Source organism: Antechinus flavipes, chromosome 3 (genome assembly GCF_016432865.1).
Source record: "Antechinus flavipes isolate AdamAnt ecotype Samford, QLD, Australia chromosome 3, AdamAnt_v2, whole genome shotgun sequence".
Classification (NCBI taxonomy): Eukaryota; Metazoa; Chordata; class Mammalia; order Dasyuromorphia; family Dasyuridae; genus Antechinus; species Antechinus flavipes.
Genome location: NC_067400.1, coordinates 115,167,846 through 115,176,728, shown reverse-complemented (window position 1 = coordinate 115,176,728; position 8,883 = coordinate 115,167,846). Strand labels below are relative to the sequence as shown.

At 34.3% G+C, this 8,883-nt stretch overlaps 1 pseudogene; it reads left to right on the top strand.

The window, feature by feature from the left end:
* Positions 1 to 1,981: 1,981 nt before the first annotated feature.
* Positions 1,982 to 8,503, top strand: LOC127557059 (polycomb protein SUZ12-like; annotated as a pseudogene).
* Positions 8,504 to 8,883: the final 380 nt, after the last annotated feature.

Genomic DNA, 8,883 nt, shown 5'->3' with positions numbered 1-8,883 from the left:
TTCTTTCTTATTTCATTTGATTTGGTCTGTTTTTGCTTTCTCTTTGATCAGGATTACTACCCTTTGTTTTTTCTTTTTACTTTAACTTAAGTATAATAGATTCTGTCCCAATCCACTGTCTTTATGTATATCTCTCTGCTTCAAATATGTTTCTTATAAACAACATATCGTAGGATTCTGTTTTTTGATGCACTCTGTCATTTGAGGAAGTTCATCCTAATCATATTCAAAATTATAATACTACCTGTTTATTTCCCTTCATTCTATTCTTCTTCCTATTTATCCTTTCTCCTTTCACCTTTTTTCCTTGGCAGCAGTATTTTGCTCTTGTCTACCATCTCCTCTGATCTGCCATCCTTTTTATTAGTCTTTATACCATCTTATGTTTAATCTCCTCCCTTCTTACCTGATGAGTGAGATAGATTTCTATATTCAACTGATTGTGTTAATTTTCTCTCTTTGCACCAATACAGATGAGAGTAAGTTTTAAGTGATGCTCATTGTCTATTTCTCATCTTTTCCCCTCCATAATAATAGTTTTTTCATTCCCCTTCATGTGAATTAATTTATCCCACTCTATCTCTCCCTTCCTTCTGTTCCAAGTGGATTTAATAAATTTACCTCTATTGAATCCTTTATGTTGTCTTTTTTTCTTTTTACCTATTTGCGCTTATTTTTGGTCTTGATATTGGAGGTCAAGTTTTTGATTTAGTTCTGGTCTTCTCCTTATGAAAGTTTGAAATATTTCTATTTTGTTGAATGACCATTTTCCCCCATGTTTAAAATAGTTGGGTAGATGATCCTTGGTTGTAGTCCTAGCTCCTATTCCTTCTGAAACATCATATTCCATGACCTTATATCTTTTTGTTACAGCTGGCAGGTCCTGTGTAATCTCAATTGCAACTTTCTGATATTTGAATTGTTTCTTTCTAGCCACTTGCAGTATTTTTTTTTCTTGTCCCAATAGTTACAAATTTGGCTATTTTGTTCCTTAGTATCCTTCTTTTGAGAACTCTTTTCTGAGGTCAGTGGATTCTTTCAGTGCCTATTTCACTCTGATTATAGAACATCATGGGGGTTTTCTTTGATAATTTCTTGAAAGATATTGTCCAGGTTTTTCTTTTGGTTATAGTTTTCAGATTATTCTAGGTAGTCTGATAGTGTATCTCTTGGATCTATTTTCCAGGTCATTTGTTTTTCCCATGAGGTTTTTTCATTTTTTCAATTTTTGAAATTTGTTTCACTGATTCTTGTTATTTCATGGAGTTCTTAGAATCCATTTGTCTGATTGAAGTTTTTAAGTGCTTTTTTTCCTCAATTAGCTATTATACTTTCCTTTTCATTTAGCCAATTGCATTTTAAGGAGTTTTTTTTTTTCTTTTCTGGATTTTTGTACCTCCTTTTCTATTTGGATAATTCTACTTTTTAAGCAATTTTCCAAGCTATTGGCACTTTCTTCATGATTCTCTTGTGTCACTCTCATTTCCTTTCCCAATCTTTCTTCTATCTTTCCTACATGATTTTTAACTCCTTTTTGAACTCTTCCATGAGTTCTTTTTAGGCTTGTGACCATTTTCCACTTATCTTTGGGATTTTGCACATAGATGTTTTGAAACTGTTGTTTTCCACTGAGTTTGTATCTTGATCTTCCCTGTCACAATAATAACTTTCTATGGCCAGATTCTTTTTTGTAGTTTTTCACCCCTTCTTCTCTCTTTTTCTTTCTTTCTCCTTCCCTCTCTCTCACTCTCTCTTTTCTTTTATCTTTTAAATATGAGTTTTTCTCCATGTGTAGGAGGAATATTCTCTCAGGTTTCTTGTGCCAATAGTTATATGTCCCAGCTATTTACCGTGCTGCACTGATGTTGTCCTGAGGTCCATGGGGAGCTCTCATGTCTGATGCTGACTGAGGTGGTGGAGTGATATGTGGCTGGTACAGTTGAAGGCTGCATGGATCTGATAGCTTTCCTGATGTTGAGCTATGGCTCTAGTGATGGTGTCTAGTATGTCACAGGTAGGGTGATGCTGTATTTTCTATACTACACAGAATCACATGTTGGTCTGGTGACTAGAAAATTCCGAATTGCCTGAGGCTATTCTGAGGTTCCAGAAAGTCTGGCTGCTGAAGGATGCCCAATTGCTGAGAGTTACCCAGTGATTCCTGGAGCAAATAAAATTCTTGGAACTAGAATCCACAGGCTCCACTGGTTTTGCTAAGGCACATGCGGAGAAAAAACATGCTGATGTTGGCTTTTGTCTGCTCCACCACTCTAGAGCTCAGAATCTTCTGCTGATTTTCTGTGGTGTAGGTGTCTGACATTTTGTTAGAAAGCTTCTTCTCTTGGACTTACTCCCCCTGCCCCTTAGTGGAATAAGGGGATTCCTTCTACTCATTCTCCAAGTTTCCTGAACCAAAAGATTGTTTCAACTTTTCTCCTTGATGTTTCTGGCTCTACCAAGATCTGTCTTGAGTCATTATTTTATGGTTTCCGGAAGGTGAACATGGGAAGATTGCAGTGATTTATTACATACTCCCTCTCCTCTTACTTTATTCTCAAAAACTAATGATGTGGCTTCAACTTTATCATTCCAATAAAACTTCTCTCTCCAACATTACTAATAATTAGTCAATAAATTCAATATCCCTTTTCAATACTCATTTTCTATTACCTCTGTGAAACCTTTGCCACTTTTTATTATTCTCTCCTCCTTGATGCTCTTTTTTCTCTAGTTTTTCCACATACCACTTTCCTCAGGTTTTTCCCCTGTCTGACTGCTCCTTTATTTTTCTCTTTTGCCAAAATTTCCTCTAGATCATTTCTTCTAGCTATAGGTGTCCCTTACAATTTTGTTCTGGGTCATCTCATGTCCCTCTATTCTATTTCACTTAGTACTCTCTTCAACTCTTAGATTTAATTACTGTCTCTACTGATTATTCTCAAAGCTATCCATTCTGCCTAAATCTCTCAAATAATTTGTGTGCCTACATCTCCACCTGCTTTTGAAATATTTTTAATTGAATGTCCAGTAGACATCTTAAACTCACTGTTTCCAAAATAATATTCATAATCTTTTCTTCTGAATTCTCCTTTTTTAGATACCTTCCCTATTATTATAGAAGAATACACCATTCTCCCGTTGCCTCAGTCTAACGATGTAGAATCATCTTGGATTCATCACAATCTCTCATACTCTCATATCCAATCTGTTGCCAAAGCCTAGAGATTTTATTTTTTCAATCTCTCTCTCTCTTATGCCCACTTCTCTACTCTAATACTGCCATTACTCTAATTCAAATCCTTTTTATCTCATGAGTCTGGACTAATATCATAGACTATTAATGAATATGTCTTTCTCTCCCCACATCAATCCCTCATCCACCCAATCACTAAAGTGATCTCCCTAAAACAAAGGTCGGCCAACTCTTTATTCAGTAAAGAAAATGGCTCACTAGTGCCCCCAAGATCATATATAAAACATCGTGTTTGGCATTTAAAATCTTTTATAACCTAACTCCTTCCTAACATTACAGTCTTTTCATAGTTTGCCCCTCAACATGCATTCTTCAAAGCAGTGACAATGGCTTCTTGGCTGTTCCATGGAGGAGATACTCCATTTTTCAGTTCACAGCATCTTTTCCTGGCTGTCACTTATGCCTGAAATGCTCCCTCTTCCACAACAACTACTAATCTCCATGAATTCCAAGATTCCAACTAAAATTCTATCATCTGCAGGAAATCTTCTCAAACCCCTCTTAATTCTAGTACCTTCTCTATGTTTATCTTGTATTTATTCTGTATCTAGTTTTGTGTTGTTTGTTTTTGAAGGAGGTGGAATTATATTTGTTTGTACATTGTCTTCTCCATTAGATTGCAAGTTCTTTAAGAGCAGTTTGTATCTTATCTTGAACATTTTAGAGAATTAAAGTTTTTGGAATGACTGATATGCATCATTAACAGGAGAATTTTAGATTGTATGGAGAGACAGAGAGAAACAAAGACAGAAAGAAAAAAAGAGTGAGGGAGAGAATGCAGGAGGGAAGATAGAGACAGAGACAGAGAAAGAGACAGACTCAGAGGCAGAGAAAGACAGAGGCAGAGAGAGACACAGAGAGGGGAGAGGGAGAAACAGAGATAGATAGAGACATAGACAGAGAGAAAAACAGAGACAGAGACAGAGACAAACAGACACACACACACACAGAAAGAGAGAGAGAGAGAGAGAGAGAGATGAAAAACCACATTATTGCATAGAAAGACTCTATTTAGAGATTCCTAAAAGTCCTGAGAATGTGAAACAGGTCTCTAAGATTCTGTGGGAGAGCTCAGAGGAAACTGTTCTCAAAATGGTGACTTAAAGAGGAGTGCTCACTGATCATAGTTGGAGTTCCCATTGTTAGTCTTCATAGTTAGTCTTCAAGTATCCATATTATAAACACAACTATAGCAAACTCACTAGTATGTTTGTGGTTTGAAGAAATGCCTAAAAATTGGAAGGTATTATTTGAAAATACTACCAATTAAACCCATTCAATCAACTCGATGTTAGGATTCTTACAAGGTGCTAAGTAAGTGGAATGAGGAGACAGTAGTTAAATCTAGTTTAGCATTGATTTAATCCTACAACAAATAATGGTTTCCTAGTGATATGATGATTGATGTATACTCAGTGTACAGCATATAAGCAAGAAGCTCTCAGGGCCAGACACAGAAGCCTACTAGAAGCTCATTTAGAGGGAGCTAGAGGCAGAAGCTGGCAGAAGCAAAGAACTAGCGGCAGGAGCTCTTGGAACCAAGGAGAGAGATAGGCCTCAGAAAGCTAACTGGGCCCCAGGAAGGAGACAAGACTTTGAAGGAGATAATAAAGGATTTGGACTTAAACTCCTGGCTGCATTTGGGGTGATTAGTGAAACTGAAATGAAGGTTGCTCCCAGAAGTCCCCCAAGAAACCTGCTTCCAGAAAATATTATATTTTAGAGAAGAATATTACAAACTCTGATTAAAAAAAAAAATCAAAGTCATCTACTTAGTGCAGTGGATAGAGTACCAGTTCTGAAGTTAAGTGGATCTGAGTTCAAATCTGATCTCAGACACTTACACTTCCTAGCTGTGTTATCCTGGGCAAGTCACTTAACCCCTACTGCCTCAGCAAAACAAACAATAACAGCAACAACATAACAAACCCTCAAAAGTGGAGAATGCATTTGTGGATAAGAAAAGGAAAGAAATAAAGTATCGGAGAGTGGGGGGGAATAGAGATTAATCCCTGATGAATTGCTCATGAGGAAAAAGACATCAAGAAAAAAAAGCAATTTTCTTCCTTTTCTATCAGCAGACTGGTCCTAAAATCAGGAACACCTGAGTTCATATCCATCTCAGATATTTACTATTTCCTAACTTTCTGGGCAAATCACTTAACCCCAATTGCTTCAGAAAAAAAAAAAAAAGGCTGTGTTGGAATTTCTCAAATAATCAAATCTCACATGTTTTCTGGCTTTAAACCTTTCAATTAGAAAAGTTGCCAAAAGCTCAAAGGAGTGCTTCCTTACATGTACAATGAAGAATATCAGTATTTTTAATTACATAGTTTTAATGTATTATCAAATAAGTTTCACCTCTACAATGTGGCCAAATTTGATTTTTTTACTTTTTTAGTGTATTACTGAAGATGGTTTGCTCTTCCTAAAAAAAGAAAAAATATATTTTGTTGACTATAACTTATTTTAGCATTTTAAATGTAATTTTAATTTAGACCCCTAATGTATTTTTTCAAGTACTCTTATTTTAAAAAATAGATTCTTAAGAGTAAGCAATCATTAGATTATAGCTATAAGAATATATATGTGTTTATAAATATACAATTAGACATTTTTTCTTTTATTTTAGTCTTTTCTTCACTCATCATTTATTCACCAATCATTTCATTCTTTTGCCCAAGAATGTTATCATTTCACCTTTTTTTAAAAAGTCATAAAATGGTCCATTAAATGTTTAGGTCAAGAACTATAGAAAATAAATATGTTCATGATGCAGTACGCAGTATGAATTGAGAAGATTAATTTATAATCAGGAAGCAATCAATGAACGTTAATCAATATAACCTGTGTAAACTACATTGAAAAGTCAATTGCTCACCCTATCAGAAATTGATTTGATGAATGTAATTTATTAAGAAACCTAATTTCTGGGCATTGCTTCATGCTCTTCTGGACTCAAATTTCATCTATGGTTTGTTAACTAATCAGTGATCTTAAAATCATCAGTAGGATATCATTATTTAGAAAATTTAGTTATTTAACATCAAGTTTAATGTTATAAAACTCTATTTATCAGAAGCAAGTGGTAGTCATTAGTGTTGGTGGCAGGCTTCAAGACTTGAGAGGCAGTGGTAGCCAGGCAGCAGATTGCTGGACTATGTATGAAAAAGCTGAAAATGGAGCAAATTTAGACTGACCAAGAGTTTTTGATTCAGATCATTAAGAAACTAACACAGATCTATGTATTTTTCTTATTCAAAATTTCATGGCACCAATATTTTTGTACAGACTGTTATTTATGTGTGTCACTGAAAGTCCAGAACAAATCTCTCAAGAAAAACATGTAAAATTAGTGACATGCTTTATTGAAAATAAAGAAAATGAAAGAAGAATAAGAATCTCATAGCTGCTCAGACAGCTCATGTAGAGCTTACATCTCTCTCTCTCTCTCTCTCTTTCTCTCTCTCTCTCTCTCTCTCATTCTCTCTCTGTCTTTCTCTCATACACACACACACACACACACACACACACACACACAAATGACATGTTATTATAAAACTCAGAAAATGAGCCAAGTACTGTTATCCTAGATGTTCTACTTGTAAAAGAGTGCGACAAAAAAAAAAAAAAGAAAGATTTTCCACTGTTAAATAAGAGAAGTTGTTACAAGTAAAAAGCAAATGTCTGAATCCAAAACTCAAACAAGCAAAACCATGAAACTATACATCTCTTTACTATTGCAATTTATGAATTTGAATCTAATAACAGCCTCATGGTGAATTCTTATTCCATGCTATTTAGAGTGATTTGGCCAGGAAGAAGAGAGATTAATGAATCATCAATGAACAAAACAATGAAAATACAGGTGTCAATAAATAACTTCCAGCTAGAGGAAAACAAAACGTTTCAAATTTGAAGATGGACAAAAGACTTTTGCTGCATATATTACTATATTTTATAAAAACAAAAACAGGCATTTGAAGCTTCTAGAGAGTATAAAATAGTCATTCAGAAAATGGAAGAAAGGCCTATTAATAAGAAAAAGCAATATGAAAAATATTCTTGATGGAAAAGGACCTTGCAGTTCACTTTTTATTGAACAGAAGGTGTCAATGATAAACCTATACCTCTTTTGGCAAAAACTCTTGCAAACAGAAATTGAAGGAGTTCTCCAAAAGAAAATAAACCTAGCAATGTTAAGTTATCTCAGAATATAGTTATGAAAGAATCTTTATCTACGGATCTTCACACAAACAAAAAAGATATTTTAAATACATCCAAAGAAATAATTACAAATATCTTACCAGTTCTTTTATAACAATACAGGACATCAGATTGAAGCCAGAGATGACTCACATTGTACTTGGTGCATGCTGAATTGCCACAAACTTTAGAGTTTCCTCAAACATTTTAAACTCTCACAGTAAATTTACCTTCAATTATGTGTATCATTCCAGAGGTGCTAGAAGAGATGTGTCTATCAATTAATGGTATGATGGCTCCTATATAGAAATTGCTCAGGATATTCACTGTCAAACTCAATTTACCTTTAGTTGTAATGGGACAGTAAAGAGAAGACCTATCATACACATTCTTGTATGTAGTCCAAAACATGCCAACGCAAGCATATCTGAATTTTTTGAATCTGAAAATGGAGATATATAAAAACAGCAATGAATATGCAGCAGTGGCTTCAAATTGGTTCTATTCATACTTGTTTACCATTATGTCCACACAAAATAGAAGCAGATAGTGAAGATGAAAAGGATCCTGAATGGTTAAGAGAAAAAAAAAAACACATTACTCAAATTGAAGAATTTTCTGATATCAATGAAGGAGAGAAAGAAGTGATGAAATTATGAAATCTACATGTCATGAAGCATGGGTTTATTGCTGACAATCACATGAATCATGTCTGTATACTATTTGTAGAGAATTATGGACAGAAAATCATTAAGTAAAATCTCTGTCGAAACTTCATGCTTCACCTGGTCAGCATGCATGACTTTAATCTCATTAGCATAATGTCAATAGACAAAGCAGTTACAAAGCTTTGGGAAATGCAGCAGAAATTAGACAAAGGAGAAGCTGTCCCCTACCCCCAATGAAGAGTCAACTGAGGAGCAAAATGGGACATAAATGGATATAGTAATATTTACCCAGGGGAGAAAATTTCAGATACTGACATCATTTCAGGGGTTTCAAATAATACAAAAGGAAAAAAAAAAGAAAAGACAAAATTCTGAAAGAAAATGTTAATCCCGTATTATGGACAAACACTAAAAAAAAAAAAATCCTGGGGAATATACTTACTAGGAAGAGCTTCTGTTCCATTTTACTAACAAATAAGTTGCAACCAGGCACTGTTAGATGAAGTTAATGATTTCGACAAAGACTTCGTATTAGAGTTCATTTGACTTCATTATGCAAGTTATAAAGGTATACTGATATTAGTGATATCATTACAAATTCTCTATTTTGAACATTAAGAACAATACATGATAAAAAGCTTTTTGTAATTTGAGTGATTAATGCCTTATGAAACCTATTGAATTGATAATATTTTAAAAAATATAAATTTTTAAAACTATGTATCCTCTTCATATTTCATATTTCATATTCCCTTA